General features: G+C 37.6%; 1 long non-coding RNA gene across 1 annotated transcript in view; it reads left to right on the top strand.

The window, feature by feature from the left end:
* The window catches only part of LOC117079419, a 72,905-nt gene extending 57,974 nt beyond the window's left edge, over positions 1 to 14,931 (top strand). The window contains exons 5-6 of the long non-coding RNA XR_004435424.1: positions 5,469 to 5,805; positions 14,612 to 14,931. This is a non-coding gene — a long non-coding RNA (uncharacterized LOC117079419). The remainder of the gene's footprint in view (positions 1 to 5,468; positions 5,806 to 14,611) is intronic.
* The last annotated feature ends 992 nt before the right edge of the window (positions 14,932 to 15,923 follow it).

The raw sequence follows: 15,923 nt of genomic DNA, 5'->3' as shown, positions 1-15,923 counted from the left end.
TGTTTTATTGTTTGAGAAATCAGGTCAGAAAATTTAACCTCCTAGATTTTGTTTTGAAACTGTAATAAAATTATACCATATTATCAAATAGTCTATAAAGTTTTCAATATGCTGTTAAATTTCAGTTTTATGATTAAAATATGTTTATAAATTGTTTTAGTCACGTGTTCCTACTTAATCAGCATAAAAGTTAGTGGCTGAAAACAAGCATCAACAAAGAATTTCTCACTGCCTGTGACCTGTTTTGTATGACCTGCTAACTATTGATGCTTTCCACATTTTTTAAAGGTTGTAAAAACAGATGCCATATATGAATCACAAATTCTAAAATATTTAGTTTGTAACTTTTTCTTAAAAATGTTTGCTAACATCTGGCTTAAACAAACCACCAGTTCCTAGGTTTACCTGGTTGTTTTCCGATCTTTTTTCTGATCTCTTATGTAGTTGGACTCAGATGGTAGTTGGGCCTATGGGCTAGAGGTGATTGTTTGTAACCTTATACTTTTCATGTGGCTTTTTTCTGTGTTTGGTAGTTTCGTGAAGGACTCCAAGAGTAAAAAAGAGGGAGTTGCCTTAATGCTTTATTTATACGTGGACTAGAAATTTAGAATGGTACTACCTCTGCAGTCCATTTGTCAAATGGATCACAACTCTACTGGAGGGATTTAAGTTCCATGTTTTGATGGAGAAAAGTAATTATTTACAAACTAGAAAGGGCAGAAGTTTGGGTGCCATCCAACTCTCTGGCCACAATAATTTATTTCTTTCCTTGTGTCAAATATAGCCATTCCATTTTTAGACACCGTCTTGGCAAAGTATCATTCTTTTACATTATCAGTTTGAATTCTAGAATTGCCTTGTTTTTTGTGAATAAGGTTTCTTTGGTGTGGAATCTCTAGTTCATCTACTTAGATGTTGTCTCTTTTGATCTGAGAACCTTTAAAAAGAGACAAATTCTCAGTACCCCATTCACTAAATACATAATAGTGAACAAGGACAAAGAATGTGTAGTTGGCTCACATTCAAATAGAGTTAAAGTGGTAGGAAGAGAGTAATAAGCAGCTCATAACATTTTTTAACATTTTTAAATTATACTTTAAGTTCTAGGATACATGTGCAGAATGTGCAGGTTTGTTACATAGGTATACACGTGCCATGGTGGTTTTGCTGCACCCATCAACCCAACATCTACATTAGATATTTCTCCTAATGCTATCCCTCCCCTAGTCCCCCATCCCTCAACAGGCCCCCAGTTGTATGTGATGTTCCCCTTTCTTTGTCCATGTGTTCTCATTGTTTGACTCCCACTTATGAGTGAGAACATGCGGTGTTTGGTTTTCTGCTCCTGTGTTAGTTTGCTGAGAATGATGGTTTCCAGCTTCATCTATGTCCCTGCAAAGGACATGAACTCATCATTTTTGGGGCTGCATAGTATTCCATGTTATATATGTGCTACATTTTCCTTATGGAGTTTATCACTGATGGGCATTTGGGTTGGTTCCAAGTTTTTTATTGTGAATTGTGTTGCAATAAACATATGTGTGCATGTGACTTTATAATAGAATAATTTATAATCCTTCGAGTATATACCCAGTAATGGGATTGCTGGGTCAAATGATATTTCTGTTTCTAGATCATTGAGGAATTGCCACACTGTCTTCTACAATGGTTGAACTAATTTACACTCCCACCAATGGTGTAAAAGTGTTCCTGTTTCTCCACATCCTCTCCAGCATCTGTTGTTTCCTGACTTTTTAAGGACTGCCATTCTAACTGCTGTGAAATGGTATCTCATTATAGTTTTGATTTGCATTTCTCTAATGACAAGTGATGATAAGCTTTTTCTCATATGTTTGTTGACTGTGTAACTGTCCGCTTTTGAGAAGTGTCTGTTCCTATCCTTTGCACACTTTTTGATGGTATGGTTTGTTTTTTCTTTTAAATTTGTGTAAGTTCCTTGTAGATTGTGGATATTAGCCCTTTGTCAGACGGATAGATTCCAAAATTTTTCTTCCATCCTGTAGGTTGCCTGCTCACTCTGATGATAGTTTCTTTTGCTGTGCAGAAGCTCTTTAGTTTAACAGATCCCATCTGTCAATTTTGGCTTTTGTTACCATTGCTTTTGGTGTTTTAGTCATGAAGTCTGCCCATGCCTATGTCCTGAATGGTATTGCCTAGGTTTTCTTCTAGCATTTTTATGGTTTTAGATTTTACATTTAAGTCTTTAGCCCATCTTGAGTTAATTTTTGTGTAAGATGTAAGGAAGGGGTCCAGTTTCGGTTTTCTACATATGGCTAGCCAGTTTTCCCAACACCATTCATTAAATGCTTTTTTGTTTTTTCTCAGGTTTGTCAAAGATTAAATGGTTGTAGATGTGTGCCATTATTTCTGAGGCCTCTGTTCTGTTCTGTTGGTCTATATATCTGTTTTGGTGCCAGTACCATGCTGTTTTGGTTACTGTAGACTTGTAATAGTTTGATGTCTGGTAGTGTTACACTTCCAGCTTTGTTCTTTTGGCTTAGAATTGTCTTGGCTCTTTTTTGATTTCATATGAAATTTAATTTTAACATAGTTTTTTCTAATTCTGTGAAGGAAGTCAATGCTGGCTTGATGGGAATAGCATTTAATCTATAAATTACTTTGGGTAGTATGGCCATTTGCATGATAGTGATTCTTCCTATTAATGAGCATGAAATATTTTTGCATTTGTTTGTGTACTCTCTTATCTCCAAAAACAGAGGTTTGGAGTTCTCCTTGAAGAGGTCCCTCACATGCCTTTTAAGTTGTATTCCTAGGTATTTTATTCTCTTTGTAGCAATTGTGAATGGGAGTTGACCCGTGATTTGGCTATCTGATTGTCTGTTATTGGTGTATAGGAATGCTTGTGATGTTTTGCCCATTGATTTTGTATCCTGAGACTGCTGAATTTGCTTATCAGCTTAAAGAGATTTGGGGCTGAGACAATCATGTCATCTGAAAACAGAAACAATTTGACTTCTTCTCTTCCTGTTTGAATACCCTTTATTTCTTTCTCTTGCCTGATTGCCCTGGCCAGAAATTCCAATACTATGTTGAGTAGGAGTGGTGAGAGAGGACATCCTTGTCTTGTGCCGGTTTTCAAAGGAAATGCCTCCAGTTTTTGTCCATTCAGTATGATATTGGCTGTGGGTTTGTCATACATAGCTCTTATTATTTTGAGATATGTTCCAGTTTAGAGAAGAACATAAAGGACCCAATAAGACAACAGTTTTTAAAATATCCAACTGGGTACCTACATGTGGTTCCTTGATTAGACCTTCTAGTTTTAATGAAGTGGCTCCCCGTAGATCTTGGCTCCATCCTCAGGAATTTTCATATGCCCTCTGACTTAACCTCAGTTTTCTATAAGAAAAGGCTCATGCTTTTAAAATTTTGAGGTCCCGTGTGATCTCTTTTCATAATAAACTGTCTCCTTTTGTTTCAGTTCAATATGTTATAATTTCTTCAATAAGCTTTGTAGGTTGTTTAAATTTATCGTATTATAATAAAACTCATTAGACAAGAAAACACATAAAAACAAAAAATAGCACTCACATTCCCTTCAGAAGTAAGAGCTTCTGTACCTTAGACCTCCCATCCAAGGCTACTGAGGTAAAAGTTTTCTTAAAATTTTCAGAAATTCTATTGTTTGACCTAGAGGTCTTTTTGTCTAGCTGAAAATTTCTAAAGGTGACAAATTGAAGTTTTTTGAGCCTTAACAAAGGCATGTACAGCTGATCCCTGATTTGAAATTTACACAGAGATCAGTTTATACTGGCAATGGACAAGATTTGACCTTTGCTCTGAGGCTATTTCCTACTTTGAAAGCTCTTTTTGTGTTCCACAGAGACTGAGAATAAGACAAAATTTTATTTTTGAAGACAGAAAAGTATTGCATTTTTGTATTTTCTCTAATTTATCTTGAAAAATTGAGCACTTACTTTTTAGCCCTTCTGGCTACTCGTGTACTTTATCATCAACTGATATACAAATATGATATTTATATTTTAAAAAGTTCACACTCTCAAAACTTTTTCTGGTACTATCTTTAGACAGATCAACAAGTTGGGGTAACATTTTCAATTTTTCATAATCCTTTTATTGATTATTTTATTAATTATATTGCTTTTATAGAACTTGTGTCTCTTTCTTTCCAGCTCAAATAATACTTTCCAAAGTTTCCTTCATGCCTAACAATCTTCTCAAGGCATTTCCAGCTTCCATCTCCCATAATGTCCCAAAGTGTATAATATGTATGTGAAGCTTTTTTCAAAAGCAACATTCCACTTAACATTAAAACATCTATTTCACTTCAATATTTTTGAATAACAGATAACTTCCAAATTTGGTGATTTACACAATAGGCATTTTATTCTGTAAGCTGGCAGAAGTAGAGTCGTTAGGTGGCTTGATAGATTTAGGTTGAAGTCTCTTAAGTGAGTCAAGTCACATGACTGTTGGGCCTACCAGTTGGGTCTGGATATCTGGTACCTGTGTACTTCTCCATGTGGCCTCTCTCTATGTTGTGTCTCAACTTTCAAGACCTTAACAAGTGGTTTCTCTGTCTAGCAGAATAACTTGCACTCTTATTTGGAATCATAGTTTTCCATGATAGGGAGAGTAGACTGCCAAATCTTAACGACAGTGCTCAGTAGCCGAAGACTGCACTCTGTCCACATTCCACTGATCAAAGCAGTCACAGGCTCAGCTCAGATTCAAAGAGCATCTCCACTCTTGGTTGTAGGTAGTGCATGGCACATAGAGAGTAGCAGATAGGTTTCACACTGTCTTTGGAAACTATCTAACGTGTGTGTGTGTGTGTATTCTTTTATCAATTAAACTAAAGTTGTTGAAAACCAGGCTTGTAAACGTTTTCTTATTTTTCTTTTTTTTTTTTTTTTTTTTTTTTTGAGGCGGAGTCTCGCTCTGTCGCCCGGACTGGAGTGCAGTGGCCGGATCTCAGCTCACTGCAAGCTCCGCCTCCCGGGTTTACGCCATTCTCCTGCCTCAGCCTCCCGAGTAGCTGGGATTACAGGCGCCCACCACCTCGCCCGGCTAGTTTTTGTATTTTTAGTAGAGACGGGGTTTCACCGTGTTAGCCAGGATGGTCTCGATCTCCTGACCTTGTGATCCGCCCGTCTCGGCCTCCCAAAGTGCTGGGATTACAGGGTTGAGCCACTGCGCCCGGCCACGTTTTCTTATTTTTCTTTCCATTTTAAGGAAGAAAGCATGCAGGTTTACTCATTCCCTGCCACCCCAAAAATGAAATGGCTACTAGAGACGAAGCAAGATGCTGTATAAACTAGAATGTTGTTTGTCAGTTTGCAAAGTTTATCACTTTCAGGAAATCACTTTCATTAATCTAGTTGGAACACCAAATTGGCATTTTTTGATTGTGACAACACTGGAGTTTGTAACAGAATTTGTAATATATTTTATCTCTGATTTAGGAGAGGAGCATGGACTGGATGAAATGACAGAATAAGATTGCCTTGAAGAGATGAAACTCAGTCTCTGGAAAAGAAGCCAGATCACTCACTATTACTAGTAATACAAAAATTGCAGAGCTGGCATTTGGAGGATGTAGAGTCTCAGAATAATCCACATCTTTCTATGTGCAGCCTAAGACCCTGATCCCTCACCTTGACAGTCATACACATTTGACATTGAATGTGTCCAGTATATAGTCAGGTGCTGCCTAACAATGTTTCAGTCAATGAAGGACCACATATACAATGGTGGAACCATGAGGTTATACTGTAGTATCTTTTTATTTTCTATGTTTAGGTAAGTTTAGAGATACAAATACTTGTATTACATTGTATTACAACTGTTTGCCGTATTCAGTACAATAACATGACGTACAGGCTTGTAGCCTAAGAGCAACAGGCCATACTATACAGCTTAAGTGTGTGGTAGGCTATTCTATCTAGGCTTGAAAGTACACTCTGATGTAGAGTGTGTAAATACACTCTGATATTTGTACAACGATGAAATCACCTAATGACACATTTCTCAGACAATATCGCCATTGTTGAGAGACACATGCCCGTATTACTAAATTTTTAATGTTGTATAAATGGAGCAATATGTAATCATAATTAATTACAAATGATAACTAAGATTGTTATAAATTGGTAAACTGTTCAATTTAGAAAAAAAAATCTACCAGTAAAATTTAACGTTCACTTACTCTTTCTTACTGATATTAAATACTATTTTGTTGCTCTTTAAAAAGTTATATTTGCATTATTTTGTGAAAGCTTTGAAAAAGAGTAAGCAAACTGTTGAAAGAGCTCTTATTTCTTTTCTATGCCTCTTAAAAGAAAGAAGTTCAAGTTTTCCTAAGATATTGTTATGGCTAATACAGTTTTAGCCCTGATAATATCTCACATACAAATGTTACTCACATAATATTGTCATATTATGTATTATTACTCAAATGCTGGTTTCAATAGAAAGCATATTACATGTTCTCAGAATCTGAGTTGATGCCCAGAATTAGAAATTCAATGCAACCACATATGAAAATTATGCATGATAACTGCCAACTTCAGTTTATTGTAACATCTTTTGAAACTTGCTGAATTATTGAGTCAAATACTCTCTCTTCAGCATCTCCTCTCTATGGTGAAAATACCTGTATAATAATTTTATATGTAGGCAATATTCCATATATATTACTATTTTTAAGCTAAAAATATGTGAATTTTAGAAATTTAGCAAAATATGTATTTTAATGTAATTTCCACTTGGGTAATTATCTTGTAAATAGTTTGCATGCTTTTCAGTTCTTCTCCTTTACCATGGCTGCATATCTGTATGGGTCCTAGTAGACATGGAAACTCACTCATTAGAATTCCTGCAATCTGTTAGTGTTATTCTTATTGTGCGAAATTTACAGTCTTTGCGTCGAGTTGATCCCTGAATAAGTGAAATCTCTTTAGATCAGGCCAGATACACTTTAGAAAAGTAATTATTCTGTACTTTCCAAGTAACTACATCAGACTGAATAGATAAATTGAGCTTTAGAGACATATTTTTCTGAACTCTAATGTGCAATACTGCAGCCTAATAGTAAATCTTGGAATATCATACCAAAAAATAGGCTTCTGAGCAACTAAAAGGCAAATGGCGACTTTTGCACTCAAAGAAGATGAACAGATTGTGAATAATTTAAGGAGAGACTTAAAATATTCCAAACCTACTATTCCAGAACAGTAGGAATAAGTCACAACACATTGTGGATTGATGGTGGGAAGCAGGGCTGGCGTGAACTTGTACACCAAAGTTCAAAGAGTTTTATAGTTAACAAAGCATATTTAACCCAGATAGCTGACTAAATCATTAAAATTATGGAGTGATTTACATAACTCCTTAGTCTTATGGAAGGTCATAATACATAAATGTATTAGCCATAATAATGGAAGGTCAGTATATTTCCCAATATGATAACAAATACCCATAGCTTATGATTTCATGTTTCTTTCTGGTTGCAAATCCTATTGCTGCTAAACGTTCTCTTTTACCTGCTGCTGCCATGTCATGTTTCCCTGCCCGACATTAACTCAAGTATGGAACACAAGAAAGTTCCTTTGGTGTGCCTTATAAACCAATTAAACAATATGGTTGTATTTAGATAGCAGAAGATGCTCAACATTTATGGAGAACACTGCTAACACTGCAATACAAATGACAGATAAGGAAAGCTAAATGTTTGACTTTTTAGTTTCCTTTGTTTAGATAACTTGAATAATTCTACTATATTCCACTATAATGTTTCATACCAATTATGATATGCTTCATATCTATCCCTTTTATATCTTGTCCAAACACAGGATATTTCTAAACAATTTAGATAGATTAAATGGAGAGAGATAGCCTCAGAAATAGGTAAAAGCCTGAGAACTCCCTTACTTGCAGGGGGATGGCATCCCTGGGGAAAGAGTTGTGGTGGCATTCTTTGTTGAAATAAAGATTAATTGCTTTTACCTTTCTAACATGTTAAAATGTCTAATATAATTGAATTGAGAACATATATGTAAAAAGATGCTAAAAATTTACCATGATCCAACAACTGATATTTAACAACGGTTTTTAGTGTATTTCCTCTTAATCATTTGATATTTAATGTATGACTACACATCCAGAGGTAATCTCATCAGACATTACGCCATGTTTCTGTGTAGTGATTTTCACGTGCAGATTTGACACTCTTGAGGACAAGGTTTATATATTAATGTAGAAAGTATTGATTAATACTATTTATTTGATCTAAATGCAAGAGAATTTTTGTTTTTTTTATACTTTAAGTTCTAGGGTACATGTGCATAACGTGCAGGTTTGTTACATATGTATACTTGTGCCATGTTGGTGTCCTGCGCCCATGAACTCATCAGCACCCATCAATTCATCATTTATATCAGGTATAACTCCCAATGCAATCCCTCCCCCCTCCCCCCTCCCCATGATAGGCCCGGTATGCGATGTTCCCCTTCCTGAGTCCAAGTGATCTCATTGTTCAGTTCCCACCTATGAGTGAGAACATGCGGTGTTTGGTTTTCTGTTCTTGTGATAGTTTGCTAAGAATGATGGTTTCCAGCTGCATCCATGTCCCTACAAAGGACACAAACTCATCCTTTTTTATGGCTGCATAATATTCCATGGTGTATATGTGCCACATTTTCTTAATCCAGTCTGTCACAGATGGACATTTGGGTTGATTCCAAGTCTTTGCTATTGTGAATAGTGCCACAATAAACATACGTGTGCATGTGTCTTTATAGCAGCATGATTTATAATCCTTTGGGTATATACCCATTAGTGGGATGGCTGGGTCATATGGTACATCTAGTCCTAGATCCTTGCCATTCTAACTGGTGTGAGATGGTATCTCATTGTGGTTTTGATTTGCATTTCTCTGATGGCGAGTGATGATGAGCATTTTATCATGTGTCTGTTGGCTGTATGAATGTCTTCTTTTGAGAAATATCTGTTCATATCCTTTGCCCACTTTTTGATGGGGTTGTTTGTTTTTTTCTTGTATATTTGTTTGAGTTCTTTGTAGATTCTGGATATTAGCCCTTTGTCAGATGAGTAGATTGCAAAAATTTTCCCCCATTCTGTAGGTTGCCTGCTCACTCTGATGGTAGTTTCTTTTGCTGTGCAGAAGCTCTTTAGTTTAATTAGATCCCATTTGTCAATTTTGGCTTTTGCTGCCGTTGCTTTTGGTGTTTTAGACATGAAGTCCTTGCCCATGCCTATGTCCTGAATCGTACTACCTAGGTTTTCTTCTAGGGTTTTTATGGTATTAGGTCTAACATTTAAGTCTCTAATCCATCTTGAATTAATTTTCATATCAGGAGTAAGGAAAAGATCCAGTTTCAGCTTTCTACTTATGACTAGCCAATTTTCCCAGCACCATTTATTAAATAGGGAATCCTTTCCCCATTTCTTGTTTCTCTCAGGTTTGTCAAAGATCAGATGGCTGTAGATGTGCTGTATTATTTCTGAGGACTCTGTTCTGTTCCATTGGTCTATATCTCTGTTTTGGTACCAGTACCATGCTGTTTTGTTTACTGTAGCCTTGTAGTATAGTTTGAAGTCAGGTAGTGTGACGCCTCCAGCTTTGTCCTTTTGACTTAGGATTGTCTTGGCAATGCGGGCTCTTTTTTGGTTCCATATGAACTTTAAAGCAGTTTTTTCCAATTCTGTGAAGAAACTCATTGGTAGCTTGATGGGGATGGCATTGAATCTATAAATGACCTTGGGCAGTATGGTCATTTTCACGATATTGATTCTTCCTATCCATGAGCATGGTATGTTCTTCCATTTGTTTGTGTCCTCTTTATTTCACTGAGCAGTGGTTTGTAGTTCTCCTTGAAGAGGTACTTTACATCCTTGTAAGTTGGATTCCTAGGTATTTTATTCTCTTTGAAGCAATTGTGAATGGAAGTTCATTCATGATTTGGCTCTCTGTTTGTCTGTTACTGGTGTATAAGAATGCTTGTGAGTTTTGCACATTAATTTTGTATCCTGAGACTTTGCTGAAGTTGCTTATCAGCTTAAGGAGATTTTGGGCTGAGACAGTGGGGTTTTCTAAATATACAATCATGTCATCTGCAAACAGGGACAATTTGACTTCTTCTTTTCCTAACTGAATACCCTTGATTTCTTTCTTTTGCCTGATTGCCCTAGCCAGAACTTCCAACACTATATTGAATAGGAGTGGTGACAGAGGGCATCCCTGTCTTGGGCCAGTTTTCAAAGAGAATTTTTCCAGTTTTTGCCCATTCAGTATGATATTAGCTGTGGGTTTGTCATAAATAGCTCTTATTATTTTGAGGTACGTTCCATCAATACCGAATTTATTGAGCGTTTTTAGCATGAAGGGCTGTTGAATTTTGTCAAAAGCCTTTTCTGCATCTATTGAGATAATCATGTGGTTCTTGTCTTTGGTTCTGTTTATATGCTGGATTACGTTTATTGATTTGCGAATGTTGAACCAGCCTTGCATCCCAGGGATGAAGCCCACTTGATCATGGTGGATAAGCTTTTTGATGTGCTGCTGAATCCGGTTTGCCAGTATTTTATTGAGAATTTTTGCATCGATGTTCATCAGGGATATTGGTCTAAAATTCTTTTTTGTTGTGTCTCTACCAGCTTTGGTATCAGGATGATGTTGGCCTCCTAAAATGAGTTAGGGAGGATTCCCTCTTTTTCTATTGATTGGAATAGTTTCAGAAGGAATGGTACCAGCTCCTCCTTGTACCTCTGGTAAATTCAGCTGTGAATCCATCTGGTCCTAGACTTTTTTTGGTTGGTAGGCTATTAATTATTGCCTCAATTTCAGAGCCTGCTATTGGTCTATTCAGGGATTCAACTTCTTCCTGGTTTAGTCTTGGAAGAGTGTAAGTGTCCAGGAAATTATCCATTTCTTCTAGATTTTCTAGTGATTTGCGTAGAGGTGTTTATAGTATTCTCTGATGGTAGTTTGTATTTCTGTGGGGTCGGTGGTGATATCCCCTTTATCATTTTTTATTGCGTCTATTTGATTCCTCTCTCTTTTCTTCTTTATTAGTCTTGCTAGCGGTCTGTCAATTTTGTTGATCTTTTCAAAAAACCAACTCCTGGATTCATTGATTTTTTGGAGGGTTTTTTGTGTCTCTATCTCCTTCAGTTCTGCTCTGATCTTAGTTATTTCTTGCCTTCTGCTAGCTTTTGAATGTGTTTGCTCTTGCCTCTCTAGTTCTTTTAATTGTGATGTTAGAGTGTCAATTTTAGATCTTTCCTGCTTTCTCTTGTGGGCATTTAGTGCTATAAATTTCCCTCTACACACTGCTTTAAATGAGTCCCAGAGATTCTGGTATGTTGTATCTTTGTTCTCACTGGTTTCAAAGAACATCTTTATTTCTTCCTTCATTTCGTTATGTACCCAGTAGTCATTCAGGAGCAGGTTGTTCAGTTTCCATGTAGTTGCATGGTTTTGATTGAGTTTCTTAGTCCTGAGTTCTAGTTTGATTGCACTGTGGTCTGAGAGACAGTTTGTTATAATTTCTGTTCTTTTATATTTGCTGAGGAGTGCTTTACTTCCAATTATGTGGTCAATTTTGGAATAAGTGCGATGTGGTGCTGAGAAGAATGTATATTCTGTTGATTTGGGGTGGAGAGTTCTATAGATGTCTATTAGGTCCACTTGGTGCAGAGATGAGTTCAATTCCTGGATGTCCTTGTTAACTTTCTGTCTCGTTGATCTGTCTAATGTTGACAGTGGAGTGTTGAAGTCTCCCATTATTATTGTATGGGAGTCTAAGTCTCTTTGTAGGTCTCTAAGGAGTTGCTTTATGAATCTGGGTGCTCCTGTTTTGGGTGCATATATATTTAGGAGAGTTAGCTCTTCCTGTTGAATTGATCCCTTTACCATTATGTAATGTCCTTCTTTGTCTCTTTTGATCTTTGATGGTTTAAAGTCTGTTTTATCAGAGACTAGCATTGCAAACCCTGCTTTTTTTTTGTTCTCCATTTGCTTGGTAGATCTTCCTCCATCCCTTTATTTTGAGCCTATGTATGTCTCTGCATGTGAGATGTGTCTCCTGAATACAGCAGACTGATGGGTCTTGACTCTTTATCCAGTTTGCCAGTCTGTGTCTTTTAATTGGAGCATTTAGTCCATTTACATTTAAGGTTAATATTGTTATGTGTGAACTTGTTCCTGCCATTATGATATTAACTGGTTATTTTGCTCGTTAGTTGACGCAGTTTCTTCCTAGCCTTGACGGTCTTTACATTTTGGCATGTTTTTGCAATGGCTGGTACCGGTTGTTCCTTTCCATGTTTAGGGCTTCCTTCAGGGTCTCTTGTAAGGCAGGCCTGGTGGTGACAAAATCTCTAAGCATTTGCTTATCTGTATTTTATTTCTCCTTCACTGATGTAACTTAGTTTGGCTGGATATGAAATTCTGGGTTGAAAATTCTTTTCTTTAAGAATGTTAAATATTGGCCCCCACTCTCTTCTGGCTTGTAGAGTTTCTGCTGAGAGATCTGCTGTTAGTCTGATGGGCTTCCCTTTGTGGGTAACCTGACCTTTCTCTCTGGCTGCCCTTAAGATTCTTTCCTTCATTTCAACTTTGGTGAATCTGGCAATTATGTGACTTGGAGTTACTCTTCTCGAGGAATATCTTTGTGACGTTCTCTGTATTTCCTGAATTTGAATGTTGGCCTGCCCTTCTAGGTTGGGGAAGTTCTCCTGGATGATATCCTGAAGAGTGTTTTCCAACTTGGTTCCATTTTCCCCCTCACTTTCAGGCACCCCAATCAGACGTAGATTTGGTCTTTTACATAATCCCATACTTCTTGCAGGCTTTGTTCATTTCTTTTTCTTCTTTTTTCTTTTGGTTTCTCTTCTCACTTCATTTCATTCATTTGATCCTCAATTGCTGATACTCTTTCTTCCAGTTGATCGAGTCGGTTACTGAAGCTTGTGCATTTGTCACGTATCTCGTGTCATGGTTTTCATCTCTGTCATTTCGTTTATGACCTTCTCTGCATTAATTAGTCTAGCTGTCAATTCTTCCACTCTTTTTTAAAGATTTTTAGTTTCTTTGCGCTAGGTACGTAATTCCTCCTTTAGCTCTGAGAAGTTTGATGGACTGAAGCCTTCTTCTCTCATCTCATCAAAGTCATTCTCTGACCAGCTTTGATCCGTTGCTGGTGATGGGCTGCTCTCCCTTGCAGAGGGAGATACACTCATTTTTTGAATTTCCAGCTTTTCTGCCCTGCTTTTTCCCCATCTTTGTGGTTTTATCTGCCTCTGGTCTTTGATGATGGTGACGTACTGATGGGGTTTTGGTATAGGTGTCCTTCCTGTTTGATAGTTTTCCTTCTAACAGTCAGAACCCTCAGCTGTAGGTCTGTTGGAGATTGCTTGAGGTCCACTCCAGACCCTGTTTGCCTAGGTATCAGCAGAAGAGGTTGCCGAAGATAGAATATTGCTCAACAGCGAGTGTACCTGTCTGATTCTTACTTTGGAAGCTTCCTCTCAGGGGTGTGCTCCACCCTGTAAGGTGTGGGGTGTCAGACTGCCCCTAGTGGGGGATGTCTCCCAGTTAGGCTACTCAGGGGTTAGGGACCCACTTGATCAGGCAGTCTGTCCCTTCTCAGATCTCAACCTCCATGTTGGGAGATCCACTGCTCTCTTCAAAGCTGTCAGACAGAGTCGTTTGCGTCTGCAGACGTTTCTGCTACTTTTGTTGTTGTTGTTGTTAACTGTGCCCTGTCTCCAGAGGTGGAGTCTACAGAGACAGGCAGGTTTCCTTGAGCTGCTGTGAGCTCCACCCAGTTTGAGCTTCCCAGCAGCTTTGTTTACCTACTTAAGCCTCAGCAATGGCGGAAACCCCTCCCCCAGCCCCTCTGCTGCCTTGCGGTCAGATCGCAGACTGCTGTGTTAGCAATGAGGGAGGCTCCATGGGCGTGGGACCCTCCCGGCCAGGTGTGGGATATAGTCTCGTGGTGTGCCAGGTTGCTTAAAGCGCAGTATTGGGGTGGGAGTTACCCAATTTTCCAGGTGTTGTGTGTCTCAGTTTCCCTGGCTAGGAAAAGGGATTCCCTTCCCCCTTGCGCTTCCCAGGTGAGGTGATGCCTCGCCCTGCTTCAGCTCTCACTGGTCGGGCTGCAGCGACCAGCACCGATTGTCCAGCACTCCCTAGTGAGATGACCCCAGTACCTCAGTTGAAAATGCAGAAATCACCGGTCTTCTGTGTTGCTCGTGCTGGGAGTTGGAGACTGGAGCTGTTCCTATTCGGCCATCTTGCTCCCTGCAAGAGAATTTAAAAGGGAAGATGAAACATGTTTGTTCACAATGGATGTTTTATTAGTATTCATACTTATCGAATAAAATCCAGTAATTCAGGTGATTAATTACCAGGTTTAGAATTAATGAATAATCAGTGATATTTCATAGTATTAAATAGCACTTATATTGTACGTTTTGTTGATTTAAAAGCAGGTTTTTAATATTGATGCTCCCTAAATGCAACTATATTAATTATTTTTGTCTGGTGTTATAGTAAAAACATATTTGTTGTTTGTTTTTCAAGTGATCAAATGCTTGAAAATATGTCATCTGCAGTGTATGAATAAGAAAATGGCTCAAGAAAGACATGCCTTTTTGCAGGGAAAATAGCTCAACAAACTCTCAACAAAGAATAGAAGGGAACTCCTTCAACTGAAAAATATCTATAAAGAGCTACAACCAGTATCATATTCAATGGTGAAAATCTACATGATTTTTCCTTACAAACAGGAATATGGCAAGAATCTCTGTTACTCAATGTAGTACATGAAATTCTAGCCAGTGCAATTGAGCAAACCAGCAAGATAAAGAGGTAAAGGACATCTGGTTTAAAAATGTTTTATTCACAGGTAACATGAACCTGTATCTAGAATATCTTAAGGATTTCACAAAACAATTTATGAAAACTAATAAGCTCATCAATGACTCTGAATAAAGATCAATATATAAAAATCAAATGTATTTCTACCTACTAGAAATAATCAAAACATGAAATTAACAAAGCAAGCATATACGTATGGCACTAAAAAAAAAAACCTACTTAGAAATACATTTAATTTAAAAAAATGCAAAAGTATACACAGAAAACTACACAACTTTGCTGGGGGAAATTTGAACAGATTTAATTAATGGAGAACATTATGTTCATGCATTTGAAAGAGCACTATCATGATCTGTTGATTTAATGCATTCTCTATTGAAGTCTGAATAGAATTTTTTTGCAAAATGACAAACCAATTCTAAAATATACATGAAAAAACAAGACACAGAAAAGTACAAAGTCTTTTTTAAAAAGTTAGAGAACTTACATTACGTGATTTCAACAGTTAGTACAGAAAGGAATAGTATTAGCAGAAAACTCAGAGTAAGTAGCTCCTGGGGCCCATCTCTCTACAAAACACAACTAATAAAAGAAAATACAAGCAGAAAGTGTCAGAATCAACTCATTGGCACTCTGGAAAACAGTCAGAGGTTGACAGGAACCAGCTAAATGTTAACCACAGAAAAACCACCTTAAAAATGTGGAGAACTTGGTAGTATTGTTACTTGTTCTTGAGCCACCTCACTTCCCTGCCTACCAGCAGTCTTGTAGGTGGCAGTTCATGTTCTCAGTGAGACCCTGGTCCCTGACTCCAGAGGGAACAAAGCAGACCTTCTATGTCAAGAATTGTGTTTGTCTCTTTTAACCTGTCTGAAGACATCCTGAGGAATGGAGACAAGGTGTTTGCTTTGTTTCAACTAAACTGAAACTCTCTCAGGAAGAAAAGGAGTTATGCAGAGAGCAGGCCTTCAAAACAATGAAAGGTAAATGGACAGTCCCTCTACCATCTGGGACA

Source organism: Trachypithecus francoisi, unplaced genomic scaffold, assembly GCF_009764315.1.
Source record: "Trachypithecus francoisi isolate TF-2019V2 unplaced genomic scaffold, Tfra_2.0 Lachesis_group7, whole genome shotgun sequence".
NCBI lineage: Eukaryota > Metazoa > Chordata > Mammalia > Primates > Cercopithecidae > Trachypithecus > Trachypithecus francoisi.
Note: the sequence above shows the minus strand (reverse complement) of the source record. Positions and strands in the feature narration are given on the sequence as shown.